We start from the raw sequence: 16510 nt of genomic DNA on the forward strand, positions 1-16510 counted from the left end.
TGATCCCACAAGGATTGTTTTATTAGTACTTGCACAGCCTTGTGAAAAGTATGTGATGTGCTGTGCCCCTCCTAGGTACATTCAGTCTCACAGAAAAGAGTAGCATTTCAGAGTCAGGAACTGCAGTTTCATGGGGAGAAGTTCTATAACTCACATTGAAAATATTTTGGAAAATAATTATGTTCAAATTTAAAAATAAGTGGAAAATGTATGCCTAAAAGACACAAAATCAGTCTCCACTCCTTGCAGACCACTGATTGGAAGCTTCAGGGATTTTCACAACATGAACTTTATTTTGTGTGCTATTTATTCAAATAGAAATTAATTCAATGATGTACAATAAAGGTTTTCTCAAAGCAAGCTATTTTTTTTTGAAGGAAACTGATCTGTTAATTTTTTATTTTGTTTTAAGGGCTAAATGAAGATAACCTTGAGACACTGAAATCTTATTATTTAACACAATAACATTCATAATAATGACTCTAGGTGTTGAAATGTGAGATTTTGCAATGAATATAAGCTATTTTTGTAGTACTTGTGACTTTTAAAAAATAGAAAATCAAACTTGGTGTACCCCCCAAAAAATAATAAATAAATAAATAAAATTAAAAAAAAATAGAAAATCAAAATCTCTAGGTGAATTTTTTTCTTTTAGCTTAGTTCTAATAGTCATGTCAGTCATTTTTAGAATTTGCTAGAATGCATTGTGAATTTTGTAATCGTGTTCATTATCTGATAAATATTTTTCTTTACCCCTTGTGAAGTTTTTGGATTAGCAATGATCCTTCAGTGGAAACATGAGGTCCCTGAGCCAGGGGCCTGGGGTTTTGCTTTGCCCTGAAGTCATTGTGCTCCTGCTGTGGAAATACAGCCACTCACATGGCACTTTCACATCTCTCTCTTGATTCTTCAAGCTTTTCTGTTGTCAGCAGTCCCTGACAAATTCCAAGGCCTAATTTTTATTAATGATGCTCGAGATCCTAGTGGGAAAGCTTCTAGTTTCTCATCATTAAGTAGAATATTGGCTGTAGGTTTTTCACAGATATTCTTTACCAAGTTGAGGATGTTCCTTTCTATTCCTAGTTTGCTGACAGTTTTTTTTATCATGAATGGATATTGGATTTTGTCACATGCCTTATTTGCATCTATTGATTGAGCCCATTGATATGATGGATTACATTAGTTGGGTTTAGAATGTTGACCTAGTTTTGCATATCTGCAATAAATCCCACTTGGTTGTGGTTTATTATTATTTTTATACATTGTTGCATTCGATTTACTAGTATTTTTGTTGAGGATTTTGCATCTATGTTCATGAGAGATATTGGTCTGTAGGTTTTTTTTTTTTGTAATGTCTTTATCTGCTTATGATATTAGGGTAATGCCAGCCTCATAGGATGAGTTAGGAAGTATGACCTCTGCTTCTGTCTTCTGGAAGAGATTATAGAGAATTAGTATAATTTCTTCCTTAAATGTTGGGCAGGATTCACCAGTGAACCCATCTGGGCCTGGTGCTTTCTGTTTTGGAAGATTATTAATTATTGATTCAATTTCTTTAATAGAAGTAGGCCTATTAGATTGTCTATTTCTTCTTGTGGGCCCAGGAATAGACCCACATAAATATAGTCAACTGATCTCTGACAAAGGGGCAAAGGCAACACAATGAAGCAAAGACAGTCTTTTCAACAAATGGTGCTGAAACAACTGGATATCTACATATAAGAAAATGAACCTAGACATTGACCTTACACCTGTGACAAAAATTAACTCAAAATGGGTCAGAGATATATATGTAAAATACAAAACTATAAGACTCCTAGAGGATAACATAGGAGAAAAATCTAGATGACCTTGGGTTTGGCAACAACTTCCTAGATACAGCACCAAAGACACAATCCATGAAAGGAAAAATTGATGTTAAATATAATTAAAAGAAGAATTTCTGCTCTGCAAAAGACACCATCAAAAGAATGAGAAGACAAGCCAGAGACTGGGAGAAGATATTTTCAAAAGACATATGTGATAAAAGACTGTTATGCAAAATACACAAAGAATTCTTCAAATTCTTCAACAATAAGAAAACAAAAAATCTGACTAAAAAATGGGCCAAAGACCTTAGTAGTCATCTCACTAAAGAAGATATACAGACAGCAAATAAGCATATGAAAAAGTGTTCAACATCATATGTCATTAGGGACTTGCAAATTAAAACAACGATGAGATACCACTATATACCTAGTAGAATGGCCAAAATCTAAAACACTGACAACACCAAATGCTGGTGAGGCGTGTAGCAATAGGAAATTTCATTTGATTCTGGGGGAAATGTAAAACGGCACAGCTGCTTAGGAAGAAAGTTTGACAGTTTCTTACAAAACTATACTCTTACCATACAACCCTGCAATTGTGCTCCTTAGTATGTATCAAAATGCATTGAAAACTTACTTGCACTGAAAACCTGCACATAGATGTGTAGAGCAGCTTTATCCATAATTGCCAAAACTTGGAAGCAACCAAGTTGTCCTTCAGTAGGTAAATGGATAAATAAACTGTGCTACATTCAGATAAAATATTATTCAGTGCTAAAAGGAAATGAGCTATCAAGTCATGAAATGACATGGCGGGACCTTAGTGCATATTACTAAGTGAAAGAAGCCAATCTGTAAAGATTACATACTGTGTGATTCCAAACATACAACATTCTGGAAAAAGCAACCATGGAGATAGTAAAAATACCCGTGGCTGCCAAAGGTTGGGGGAGGGACAAGAATAAACAGGCAGAGCACGGAGGAGTATTAGAGCAGTGTCTTTATGCTTTTGGGCTGATATAACAGAATACCATAAACGGGGTGACTTATAAGCAACAAAAATTTATTTCTCACAGTTCTGGAGGCTGGGAAATCCAAGATCAAGATGCTGACCGATCTGGTTCCTGAGCTCACTTTCAGGTTCAAAAGACAACTGTTTTTTTGCTGTGTTCTCACACGACAGAGGGGGCAGAGGAGCTCTCTGGGACCTCTTTTGTAAGGACACTGATCCCATTCATGAGAGCTCAACCATCATGACCTAATCATCTCCCAAAGGCTTCGTCTCTAAATACCACCACACTGAGCATTAGGAATTAACATATGACATTTGGGGGGACACAAATCTTCAGTCTAGAGCAGGTAGTGAAACTATAATGATGTATACATGTCATTATACACTTGTCAAAACCCAGAGACTGCATAACAAAAAGAGTGATCCCTGACGTAAAGCACGGACTTCGGGTGAAGATGTGTTAATGTAGGTTCACCTGTTGGAACAAATGTACCACTCTGGTGAGTGATGTTGATAGCAGGGAAGGCTGTGCATGTGTGGGGGCTGGGAGCATGTGGGAACTCTCTCTACTTTCTCTTCAGTTTTGTTATGAACCTAAAACTGCTCTAAAAGATAGTCTATTTTTTTTTAAATTTTATTTATTTATTTATTTATTTTTTGGGGGTACACCAAGTTCAATCATCTGTTTTTATACACATATCCCCGAAGATAGTCTATTTTTTAAAAATTAAAATAATAATATTTCATGACATGTAGAACACAATCACCCTTCTGTTTACAGATTGTCTGTGACGGCCTTCACATGACAAGGGCAAAGTTGAGTAGTTGCAACAGAGACAGTAGCATATCCCTCAAAGCCTCAAATGTTTACTATCTGGCCCTTTACTGTAAAGGCTTGCCAACCCCTGATTCATAAGATAGCTTGCTGAAAACTGACTTGTTATGCAGCAAAATCGAGCTGCTTCCTGTCTCTCACTATACGCCAATTTGATGTACAGTACAATGGACTTTGATTTGAAGGATAAAACTAAAATATTGTAGAAAATACAGAAAAATATTTGTGACCTAGGGGTAGAGAAAGATTTCTTAAGATCGCAAAAGCCATAAGGATTAATATTCTAATTTTGGTTTCTCAAGATCAAAATTAAGAACTTCCATCCAAGGAATAACACCACGGACAAAGTTAAGAGATAGGTGAAAACTGGAAGAAAATATTTATAATGTCTAAAACTGGCAAGGGATTGATTTCTAGAATACACAGAAACTACTTGCATATCAACAAAAATTGGAAAGCGTGTGAACAGTAAGTAAAGGCACCATTTTCCTCACTATTTTATTTTATTTTATTTTATTTTATTTTACCTCCACATAAACTTCACTGTGAATATTGTTCCCATCTGCCTAACCCAGAAAATTGTTGCATTAAAAAAAATATTTATTTGGCTGTGTCAGGTCTTAGTTTTGGTGCACGGGCTTCTCTAGTTGAGACACATGGGATCTTAGTTTCACAACCAGGGATTGAACCCACGTCCCCTGCATTAGATGGTAGATTCTTAACCACTGGACCACCAAGGGAAGTCTCTGTTGCATTTTTTACTATTAGCCTGTCTCATGTTCTCTAGACTATTTAAAAAAAACCCTTTAACACTGTAAGTCACTGAAAGTTTCACATGAAGGCAACCTGCTAGAGAAATTCAAGAAAACGTTTGTAAATTTAAACTTCCATGTTAGAGTACATTATTTAGCAAAAGATTCTTCTTTTATTTGGTTATTGGTCATTGTAAATGTGAGTCAGGGTACAAAACTTTTTTGTACTGTCATATATAAAACAGAACATAGACATTTGAAAGGAACAAAGCACACCACAAACCAATGACTATTACCACCCAGTGAGAAATGAGCCAGGATCTTTACCATAAACGAATGATTTTTTAAAAGTGAAAAACATAATGCCTGTTGTGAATTAATTTACTAATTTAGAATGGTTAGGTTTGGTGCCTAGAAACTATAGTTCATACCTTAGTATGTGTGATATTCACAACTTTCAGCCATCTGACTCCAACTATGCTTCATTCTCACATTCCATGCCTCTTCCTCATCCCCAATTCCCTCAAATACTCAGGTTAAATATTTCCTAGAACCTTGCTACTTAAAGAGTGGTGAGTGGACCAGTAGTATTGGCAACATCTTCTAGTTAGAAGTGCAAACCTTCAAGTCCTATTCCAGACCTACTGAATCAGAGTCTGCTACAATACCATCCCCTGGTGTTTCATTTGCACATTAAAATCTGAGATACTTGGAGCTGCCTTTTACAACTGTTTCTCCCTCTAAGTTTTATAAGAACTTACCTACTGTTTAATTTTTTTTAATGATTCTTTTATGTCTATCAATAATATGCATCACCAATTACAGATATTTATGTACATGTATCTCTTCTCTACTTTGTGAAACTGGTCATAGATCATTTACAGATGTGAAACTGTTTACAGAAACTGCTGCAAATCAGGAGAGCTACTGAAGGGTACCAGTGGTTAGTCATGTATTAGCAGTGTAGTGGTGTGGTGAGAATAAAGGTTTAGGAGACTAAAAGATCTGAATAAAAATCTCAGACCTAATACTTATTCTGTAGGTGACCTCAGGGAAGTAACTTAAACCTACCTGAACCCATTTCCTCATTTTGATAGGGAGATGACAGCAAACAGGGTGCTGAGCATTCAGTGAGATAATGTGTAAATCAGCGTTGGTACCTAGCAGGGCTCAGGGTTTCTTCTGGCCCCTTTGAAGCACAGGGCCCTTGTATATGGTAGATGTGCTTAATAAATGCAACGTTAACAATGGACTTTCCTTTTAACTACCCACTGGTAAATTATTCAGTAGAATTGCCCTGGCTTTAGAAAACACTTATAATGAAAAGGTTGCTAATATAAAAAAGATGCTTTCCTAGTTTACTATCCCCTTCTAAAGGGACTGTGTTCCCTAGTGGAGTCCTAGCATTTTGAAGGTTAGGGTTGTCCCTTCATAGTGGCTTTTCTTTGAATTAAAAAGTCTTAAAAACTCTTTAGCATAAAAATTATATATAGAGAGACTATATATAAATATATGCTATATATGTATTCATATACTATATGAATAAATATAATATTTCTTACCTATATTTCCTGCAACACTCTCCGATGAAGCCACAGTTTGCCTCTTTACACCAGAGTCCACATCCTTTCCACAAGAACTCACTGTAACATTTCCTCTCCTTTTCTTCTAAAAAGGAACCACACCACTGTTGCACCCACCTGCAGGGACTGCGACTACACAAACGGGATCTTCCAAGCCTGTCTGTACCCAGTGGGCACCTCTGATGAAACGGGCTCTAAAATAAGGCATTTGCCTAACAGGCTACTGGAAGTGATACACAAAAGGGGGTGTAAAGAAAAAAAAAAAAAAGCCTGCCATTTCAGTTCTACAAGGGATCAAGCCATTAGCCACTGCAGTCGCCCAAGGACAGTGCACCCCGAGGTGATTCAGGATGGAGAAAAACGGAGCATTTTGGGCTTTGGATACACCTAAATAGTTAAGATACATATCTAAGCAAAAATTTCAGTGACCCCAGATTCTTCTCATACATAGAAAAGCACTAAAATCATTAACTTCAGATGTCTGTTCTTCGTGATTAGTAGTAATCTTTGGATGTTCCAGGACATGTTTTTGTTTTGCTTTGTTTTGTTGTTTTTTCCCACAGCAAAATGCATATCCTGGCTCCTCCCTTACCTTGTGTCATTTCCTCAGAGCTATCTGATGGATGTTTCCAGGGCTATAGTCCTGAGTAAATCCTCGAATAAAACTTAACTCACAACTTTTGAGTCGTGTGTTTGTCTTTCAGTGGATGGGGGTCAATAATGTATGCTTTTATATACCTGATGTACTTCCAACCGCTTCTACCTGGAGAGGCATATTAAAATAATTACCTGGCAGAGTATTCTTTACTCTAAACCCAGAGACCTTTTAACACTTGCTGATTCAAACAGCCTGGAACTCGCGACTTTGCTGCTGCTGCTGCTGCTGCTGCTACCAGTGGGAATAGGGCTCCCTGAAAAGAGGCTATTGGCCCATCGCAACATCCAAGTCAACATCGCCCTCAGCTGAAAGTGGCATTTGGGTAAGTGACCGCGACCCTCATCTCTAAGATTCATGTCCCGTTTCTGACAGGCGCCTTCCTTTGAAGCTCCGGGAGGGAAGAGCAGCAGTGGCTGCAGACCAGCACGTGGGCTTACCAAGTTCCACGGCTCGGGTCCTGCAGGTCTGCCGCATCCTTCTGTGCCCAGCCCGGCCCCGTGGACACTCACTCCCCGTGCAGCAGGCCCGCTCCAGCTTCCCCACGAGCCAACAGCGATTCGCTTCTCTTCCCCTTTTGCCCCCGTAGCACTTTTAACATCTCCGAGACATGACCCTTGTCACGGCGTTTTGTGATCTTGCACTTCCGAATAAAAACACGTCAAAATGAATGTGAAGTCCCCGAGGGATAGGATCTGGTCTTTCTTATCTCGGTGCCCACAGTACTCAGCCCTGGGCTTGGCAGTCAGTGACTATGTCCTGTGTCTTGAACGCATCAAAATACAAATACCTTTAAAAATGGTCAAAGGACTGGATGTAGGAAGCTAGAAAAGAATGCAGGAATGGGGGAAGAATGTAAAAGATTCAGGAGCCCCGGAGGGCAGGGAGTCCTCAGCCCAGCCGCCCGGGGGCGGTGTGGAGGGCGCACCGGCAGCCCAGCGTTCCACCGCGTGGCCCCCTTTCCAAGGCGCTTCTCCCCTGCACTGCCGCCCAGCCGCCACCCAGGAGGCCTCCTCCCCCGCCTCCCCGGGCAGCACCATGGCTCGCGGCGTGGAGGCGCTGGACCTGCCGGTGTGGAGCAGAGCCTTAGGTCCGTCCCGGGGGCCCCAGTGCAGGTCAGTACCCCAGGGACGATCGCCGTGGGGTCCCCTTCCATCCCACGGCCGCTCCTCGGGGGCCCACCGCCACTCCCTCCCCGGGCTGCCTTCCTCCTTGCGTCTCCTGACGCGCGCACCTCTGCTCCATCTCCCTCCGCCCGCCGCCTGCCTCCCGGGGCTCAGAGAGGCCAGCTCGCTGACTCGAGGAAAAAGTGCCTCAGGGCACCAAGTGGAGACGCTCTGGGCAGGCTCCCCAGCCCCGGCGGGAGGCGACTGGGCGGAGGTGGGGACTCGGGGCGGGGCGGGACGGGACGGGAACGCCTGGCCACAAGCCCCTTCCCGCCGGGCGCGCACCGACCAGCCTGGCAGCCGCGCCGCCGACGCCGCCGAGCGGTGCCCGCCGCACTCGCCACGTCTGCTAGCCGGCCGGGGTCAGCTGGTGGGAAGGGTAAGAGAGAGGGGCTGAGAGCAGGGGTCCAGCCTAGGAGGGATCCAGCTTCAGGAGAGGCGTTCCCCGCAAGGCTGAGATGCGTGCACTGAGAGCTTTCTCGCGCTCTGAGTCCCGCGAGCTGTGGAGACGTTTGCAGGCGCAGGCATGGCCCGGCCACCCTTTTCCCCAGCCCAGGAAGCCAGAGGATCGGTCAGGTGCTTCCAGGTTAACCGTCAGATGAGGCGCCTGAGCTGTGTCTTTCTGGATATTGGGCTCTGGAGAAATCCTCATCAAGTGGATGGCTTAACTGTTCTAGACTAGAGCTTTCTTGCTGCCTTGCTTATAGTAACTGCGTGCAGTTAGTTAAATCAGGCTGGGCTTTGCCTTCCGGAACAAACAGGCCTTTTCCCCAGGTGGGAGGGTTATAGTGTGGTTAACCCCAATTCCTCTGCCTTTATGAAAAGGCGTACAGTTCAGCCCGGTGGCGCGGCCAAGAGGCCCCACCTCCTTGGTCAAAGCTCCAACCACCCAGCCACGCAGCTGAGGCGGGGTGGTGCGTACCAACAGGCCTTCGCTCCCCTTTTAATGCTCGCAAAACAAAATACAGTGGTGGGTCGTGAAACTTCCTTAAAATAGTGTGGAGACTTTCCTGACTTTCCTGCACGGCGCTCTCGATATTATACATGAATTTCATGCTAGCAAGGAAAGCCAGAATTCAAGAGGAGGATTTACATGGTCTTTGGTCGCTGTCCAGATAAGTATTTAACTAATTCCAAGCAACTGTGGTATATAGGTGTTTTAGACTTTTGATAGACCAATTTTGAATTATAAGACAAAACTCTGGTGCAGCTTTTTTTGGACAAATGGATACCTGTGAATTTCACATCAGAATGACTGGGCATCATGTAATTTATAAACCATCTCGCTTAATGCTGTGTTTAATTTTAAATAGAGCAGATGTGCAGAAGTTATACACTGCTTCCATCTACCATAGCCCTAAAGTCACTGTCCTAACAGGAAGGGAGCAAACTGACCGTGGGTTTGTTTACTACTTTTTGCTTGGACTGATAAACTGGCTTGTGCTTATGGTGGGTATGGTGGGTATGATTTTTTTTTTTTTTTTTTACTTGACTTTAGGTTTTTTTCTTAGCACATTTCCTTCAGGACTTAAATGGTTTTATTATGTCCAGTGAGTATCTTGAGAAGCTCCCATTCTTAGAGTAGAGGACACACACTTGGGTGTGCCCATGAATAGGTTTTGAAATATACATATGTCTAATTTGAAATATACATATGTCCAGTTGTATAGAACCAGTGGGAAACGGGATTTTGTTTCAATACAAACTGAGAAAGGAAGAAGTCAGTAAGAAGGAGGTAGGAGAGGTTGCCTGTGGATATTAGGATGCAAATTCTGATATGCTATGATGAGGGGATTAGCACCTCTGGTTCTCCCAGAGGTGGGGTGTGGACTTCACACTTCAGGACCTACTTATCATCTCCATGATGCTGCTGACCACACAGCTTAAGTTTGGGGGAATCTGGTAGCTTCTTCCTATTGAGTCAGCAGTCTCGAGATGTTAGCTCATCTTCCTCTTCATACTTTAAGATGAGTTAAACTCCCATTACTGTGAACTCTCCCTTCTTCTTTAGCAAACCTTCCAGAAAGCAGGTTCTGTGGCTGGGATCCTTTAAAACCAGCCACATTTCCCACATATCTCCTGACCATTTCCATGCAGAGGCCATCGTAATAATGCCAATTGTATTTAGGGTCCTGCATGTAAAAACCGGTAAATCCTGATGAAGTGTTTGAGGAGGCCATATTCTTTTCTCCCAAGGAGGAGCATATCAAAAGTGTTGTTTTTAACAATAAAATAATACATATAAAATGTCTTAATGGAGCAAGTAGGAAGAGTAGGGAGATTTTGTACAGTGTGGCAGAGAATACAGAACTGAAATTCAGGGATGACCATATGCGCCAGCTAATCACTTTGGCTAGGACTCAGTGAAGTGGAACCCAGAAGAAGAAAATTCTTGAAACTTAGTGGAGAAACAGGTGTCTTCCGGTGGGTACAATTTTTAAAGTGGCCAAAGAAAACCTTTTCGGCTATGAAGATTAAAAGTGGAATCTTCTCTGAGGCTGGGCTGTTCTCTTTAGCTGAGGCCTGGAGTCCAAGCCCCACGTGTCAGTTCCCAAGAATGAGATCACCCTTCAGCCGTCAGTGAGCTCTTACATCATGTGTTCCCAGCTTCACAGAGAAAAGTAATCTTATTTCCAGACCTCATTTTCTTTATCAAACGGCAATATTATTTTCAGTATCAAATGCATAGAGCCAAGTTTTGGTTTGTTTACATATTTGTTTGCTTTGGCAGTCATCTGGGGTTTTTCCTTCCCACTGTGCTCAGCCTGCCTCTAGCTGAGCTTTCTACTCTGTTTTGAGCTTGGACCCCACTTCATTTTCCCTGGTGTGAGGATAGAGCATTCAGGGTATGGTGCCCATCGATATTTCTTTCCCTTCAGTTGGGGTGACTGCTTGCTTTTTTCCTCCTTTGAAGATTGTATCTTGTTGTCTTCCCTTGAATACATCTAGTGGTTTCAGCCTAAAACATGTCAGGCAAGAATTGGTGACTAGTAAGGCTAAAGATTTTGGAAAATTGTCCTTGGTGTAATTCCAGAGGACTCACAATTTAAAGGGTAAGCTTTTAAAAAATCCTATCACCTATAGTGACTAGAGAGAATTGCTAGAGATAGTGTGAATCTGAGGGTTCTCTAACTGGCAAGTAGGTGGGCTTGTCCAAAGATAAGGTAACTTTATAACTTTTTTTTAATGTTCCAATAAAACTTTATTTACAAAAGCAGTCCACTGGCTAGATATGGCCCTTGGTCCATAGACTTTATAACTTCTTTTAATTTTACTTTTCCTTAGGGAGAGCCGTCAGCATGACTCTGTTATATTGAGCACTTATTGAAAATGTTAGAGAAAGCAAAATGTGAGGAATGCCATAATTCCAGTCATCTTCTCCAGCGTTAACTGCATTTGAAATCCTGTATTGCTTAGAAATGGAGTTTTGTTTTACTTTCACCTCTGACTCAGGAAGCTGATTCTTCAGGATGGGTTTTCATAGCAGGTATGGCTTGTTCAGAACGAGTGCTTTTAAAATGCCAGGCCCTAGTTCTGCTTTCCTGCTGGCCTAAGGCAGCAAAGTGATGATGGGAGATGATTTTATAGGAACTCAGTGGTACAGTTGTCTTTAGGGAAATTCCTGAAAGTTGTAGCGTGCTCGTCTTTCATGGGTTGCTCTACAGGAAAATGAAAAGTCCCTACAGTCTTTTTTTGGGTATTTCTCAGAATTAGAATAATCAGGTCATTTATGTTCTGAGAGCTGTCATGAGACAGACTAAGGTTTCTTTCTTTGACCTTTTTTTTTTTTCTTCTTTGACTTCCTTTAGTTGGGGCCCAAGTACCCCAGAGCCTGAGCTACCTGGACATTTTTTTCTCTCGCTCGTGAAATTAGCAAATCATGAGAAAAATCAGTTCATTGTAGGAATTGGAGTGGAAAACAAAAACAAAACCAAAAAACCCACGTGGGAGTTTGGGATTGGGCTAAAATCTTCCATCTGCCAGATTGCCCTGGGACATTCACCCTGGGGCCAACATGATCATTGCTGTAGAAACACTGGATTTTAGTCTGTGCATTTACTTCCCGTGCCTCTCCACCTGCCACCCACCAAACACAAACTAAGGGCAGGGAAATATTTGATTACCTTGTATGTATTATTAGACTCTGTGAAATAGCTAATTTAAACTAATAATGATAACTCAAGAATTCATATGTTAATCACTCCAAATCAAGAAAATATGGAAAACTTGAAGAAGAAAATTAAGATTACCTATGATACTACTTCGCAGAGATTACCAATTTTTTTTCTGATTTATGCACTTCTAGACTTTTAAAATGTGTACATGCAGAAATAAATGTCCACATTTCCCAAAATGTCTAATTTTGGGAAAATGAGATCTCAGTATGTTTGTTTTGTAACTTTGAAAAAATTTAATTTAACAATATGTCATAGACATTTTTAAGTCTATACAGAGCTGCTAGTGGGTTTGCAATGAACATTTTTGTAACCATCTTTTTGACTGGTTTATTTAAACATGTGTAAATCCATAGAGGTTTGATTCCTAGATCATAGGTACTCTTCTGATCTCATTCTCTTCTACTGCCAAGTACCCTTCAAAAATTTACCTTTTCCTTCAGTAGAGGTTTTGTGTGTGTGTGTGTGTGTGTATGTGTGTGTGTTATTAATAAATAAAATTTAAGATAGATTTTCACCATTCTGACTGCTAGTGAATTTGTTGCTAAATATTCATTGGCCTGTCGCTATCCTTTATATATAACAGAATAAATATTGAGTTGACCTTCTCATTATTAATTTGGAGCTCTCTCTACAGGTAATGGATAGTAAACTTTTGCCTGTTTAAATATATTGTAGACATTTTTTCCCAGTCTGGCTTTTAACTTTTTGAAGTCTTAAATTTTTGTGTTCAGATCTGTCAGTCATTTTCATTGGCTTCTGAATTTTCTCATGCTTAGAAAGTCATGTTAAATTATATTTTTAAAATTTCTGTATCTTATGCTGCCATCAATTTTATTTTTCAAATGTGTCTAAGTTTTATTTTTGCATTTTGGTTTGAAGGAGGACTCTAACTTTCTCTCTCTCAGTGGATTGCAAGTTTTCATAGCAACTCATTGAGTAATTGATTCTTTGGAAAGACTTCAGGCATATTAATTGAAACAAAATAGGGTTTTTATCAGCAAGCCAAGCAACTAAATTACCTAAAACTCTCTAATGTATCTTGGCTAAGCAAGACTTTTCAGTATGTTTTTAATTTAAATTTTCATATCAATTATATTAGATTTTGTGTTGTTTTTATTGTATTTGTTGTTGTATTATTATTATTATTTGATGTTAATAGGTAGTGGCTAAGGAAAAGTTCATGCAGTTAGGGTTGTCATCTTTTTCACTGATTTATTTCTTTTTTCCAAAAAATATTCACTAAACACCTATTACGAGTTAGGTAGTCTGCTGTATGCTGGGGATATAGTCATAAGCAAGACTGGGCCTTCATGAAGTTCTCTTGTAGGGAAGACCAACAAAGATTGCAGTCTCAATTATGAAGGAAATTAAATGATGAGAGAGGCTGTGGGAAAGGCCTCTTTTAATAGTGATAAGTGATCAAAGAGCCCACTCTAAAGAGGTGCCACTTGAGCTGAGAAGTGAAGGTGAGAAGCATCCAGATGTGCAGAGTTGGGGGAATAGCAGTGGGGCAGATGAAACAGCAAGTGCACGTGCTCAGAGCCAGGAAGGAGGTGTAGTGGGGTGATGTGGAAGGGGAAGGAGGGTATGGGAAGGTGTGGGCAGGAGACTTTTAGGTCATAGTAAAAGGATGGGATTTTAGTCTAAGAGCAGGGGGAAGCCACTACAGGGTAGGGAAGTGATGTCTGTCTTACACTTTTAGAATTACCCATCTGGCTACTATATGGAGAACTGGGAAACTGTTGCAGTTGTCTGGTGAGAGATGCTGCTGCTGCTGGGACCAAGGAGGCTGCCGTGGATGTAGAGAGAAGGGGACCACTCCATGTTGTGTTTTGACAGAAGGCTTGATTGAGTGGGTGCGAGGGTTGAGGAAAAGGAGAAATCAAAGCATGACTCTGGAGCAAAAGTTCCTGTACTTTGCTGCACATTAGAATTGCCTAGCAAGCTTATCAAAATCTCGAGGCCCAGCTTGTACCTGGGCATCAGTTAAATCAGAATGTCTAGGGGTTAGAAGCCGGGCACTGAAACCTTTAAAAGATTCCCAGATGATGACCCTGCAGCCAGTGTGGAGAACCATTGACAGAATGAGGGGCTGCAGCCGAAACATCTAGATGAATGTGTGTGATCAGGCGTTGAGCAGATGTGCAGAGAAGAGGGTGGAGGGTTGGTATGAGAAAACTATTAGTCATGTGGGTGGAGTTTCAAGGAAGAGGTTGGATAACAGAGTCTGTCCAAGAGGGAGATTTGCCGAAGATGCAAATGTGAAAGTCCACATCATGTGGATAGTATGTAAAGCCACGGGACTCCGCGAACTCTTCTAGGATGGAGGATAGAGGATAGAAGTACCCTGGACCGTGTCTGGCACTCTGGCATCTGGAGGGCAGATGGAAGAGGAGCCAGTAAAGGAGAGTCAGAGAAGCGCAGTGAGGTAGGAAGAAAACTAGGGGAGTGGGATGTCCTAGAAGTGGAGAGATGAGGTTGTTCCAGGGATGTGGTGGCCAGCTGGAACAAGTGCTGCTGAGCCACCAAGCTGAGACCTGAGAAGTGGCTGTTGGAATCAGCAACAGGAGATGGTTCCCTCTGAGCAGGTTTAGAATGGAAACCCAGTGTTTGCTCTAGAGAATCTGAAGCACAAAAGTACCCTGAGGAAGGTAAATTCTGTGTTCATTCCATCACATGGCTTTACTTGTTTTTTCCTTCTCATTTCAGTAACATGATCATTTAGAAGTCTTCTGAATTTACGAACTAGGATGCTGTGGTCTGCCAAATTATCACACTGTTTTAAATAAGAGAAATTATGTTGCAAACATTAGTTTATTTGAACCTAACATTTTTTTCCTTCATTCCTGACCATCTTATAGGCCATTGCCCTTTAAGAAATATTAATTTGGGGATCAAGAAGGAACACTGGATAAGGAGTTTTATTGGATTCTTGGATCCAATTCTTTTTCTAAATTGGATTCTTGTAGCTGGGGGCAAGTTGCAACCTCAGGGCACCTTCGTTGCCTCGTTTGTAAAATGAAGAGAGAGGAACAGGCAATCTCTAAGGCAGGGATTTCAAACTGGGTGCACATTGGAATCACTTGGGGGAGCTTTTTAAAAGCCCTGATGCCCAGGCTGCACCCACACCAATCAGGCCAGACTCTCTGACGGGGGACGCGGGACATCAGTACTTTTGAGGCGCCCCAGGTGACTTGGTGTGCAACCAGATGTGAAAACAATGATCTAAGTTCTTGTCTAGCTCTGATACTGAGTTATTCTGTCCTTAGCATAAATACATTCCTGCCCTCAACAAAATTAGGAAGAAGGGAGGAATGAGTAGATTACTGGGGGCAACTAGCTGTGTCTCTTATGGGAGGTCTCAAAATTTACCTTCCAGACTTCCTCTCACAGGAAGGGATTGAAGTATACTTTCCACAGAAATGAGGGAGTAAGGAAAGAGGTGGAGATGGAATCCAGGAAATGCTTCTACTTGTAGTGTTGCTACATCAATACATGATACCTATATAGGCCTGATAGGAGAATGCGGAATCCAGTTTAGGAAGGCGAAGGGAATTCCCAAAACTGATGGCCTTGAATAGGGATTAGAAAGCAAGCCATGTAGTTGGAGCAGGAGGATGAGGGCTCCAGGAATGATGTCTCTGGGAGGAGAAGGCAGTTGACAGGATGCCCAGCTTGGCTGATTGTACTGAAAGGAGCTGGCTGAGTCAGCCGAAATTTGGTGATAAAGTCCTGGTTGGTATATGGAAAACTAAACAAAGGGGAAAAAAGGCAATTAACTACAGAAAAAAAATTTTTTATGAGAGAATATAAAATCACAGTGTACTGATGGCTCAACTCTGAAGAGTATTTGCATATTTGCCTCATAAGTTCTGAATGTTAATTAATCCAAAATTTTTATGAAAACTGTTGGGATGATGAGTGGGGAGGTGAGACATCTGTGTTGGCTGGTGGGGGGGCAGCTGTGAGAGCTAAATCCCTATTTTCCATAGGAGGATATAAATTGATAACATCCAAAAGAGGAAAAAATAGTGAAGTAGTATTATTTAGAAATATTAAAGTAAATAACAACAACAAAACAGATAAAAGTGGTTACTCCTAAGGGGCAGAAATCAGAAGAGGGATTCATTATAGTCCATTTAAAATTATGTACACAATTAAGTTTGGGGGGGGAGCGACAGTGGGACCACATCATGCAGAGCTACACAGATGTCGGTTCCTGGAGGGCAGCCTGGTGGTACCATTCACTGCGATGAGGATGCAGGAAGAAGGACACCCTTCCTTTCCCTGCCTGGGAATTGGTTCACCCTGCTTTCCCTGCCCCATCCTCTGTGACCAGGAAGTGCTAGTTGTGAATTAGAAAAAACATGCTACTTCTAGTGCTGCTACATCAATACGTGATGCCTATACAGGCCTGACAGGAGAAGGGTTGCCTGTCAAGATTATTTTCCATTTATTTGTTGGAGCTGGGGGAACAAACATCAATTTCCCTCCAGCTAAGGAGTTTGTACGGTCAGCTGG

The 16510-nt window shown here is 41.4% G+C and overlaps 1 protein-coding gene across 1 annotated transcript in view; it reads left to right on the plus strand.

Moving 5' to 3' along the window:
* The first annotated feature begins 7732 nt into the window (after positions 1-7732).
* The window catches only part of MCOLN2 (mucolipin TRP cation channel 2), a 53006-nt gene continuing 44228 nt past the window's right edge, over positions 7733-16510 (plus strand). The window contains exon 1 of the mRNA XM_057745113.1: positions 7733-7760. The gene's annotated coding sequence lies outside the window, so the exon portion shown is untranslated. The remainder of the gene's footprint in view (positions 7761-16510) is intronic.

The sequence above is a fragment of the Hippopotamus amphibius genome, chromosome 1 (assembly GCF_030028045.1).
Source record: "Hippopotamus amphibius kiboko isolate mHipAmp2 chromosome 1, mHipAmp2.hap2, whole genome shotgun sequence".
Lineage (NCBI taxonomy): Eukaryota > Metazoa > Chordata > Mammalia > Artiodactyla > Hippopotamidae > Hippopotamus > Hippopotamus amphibius.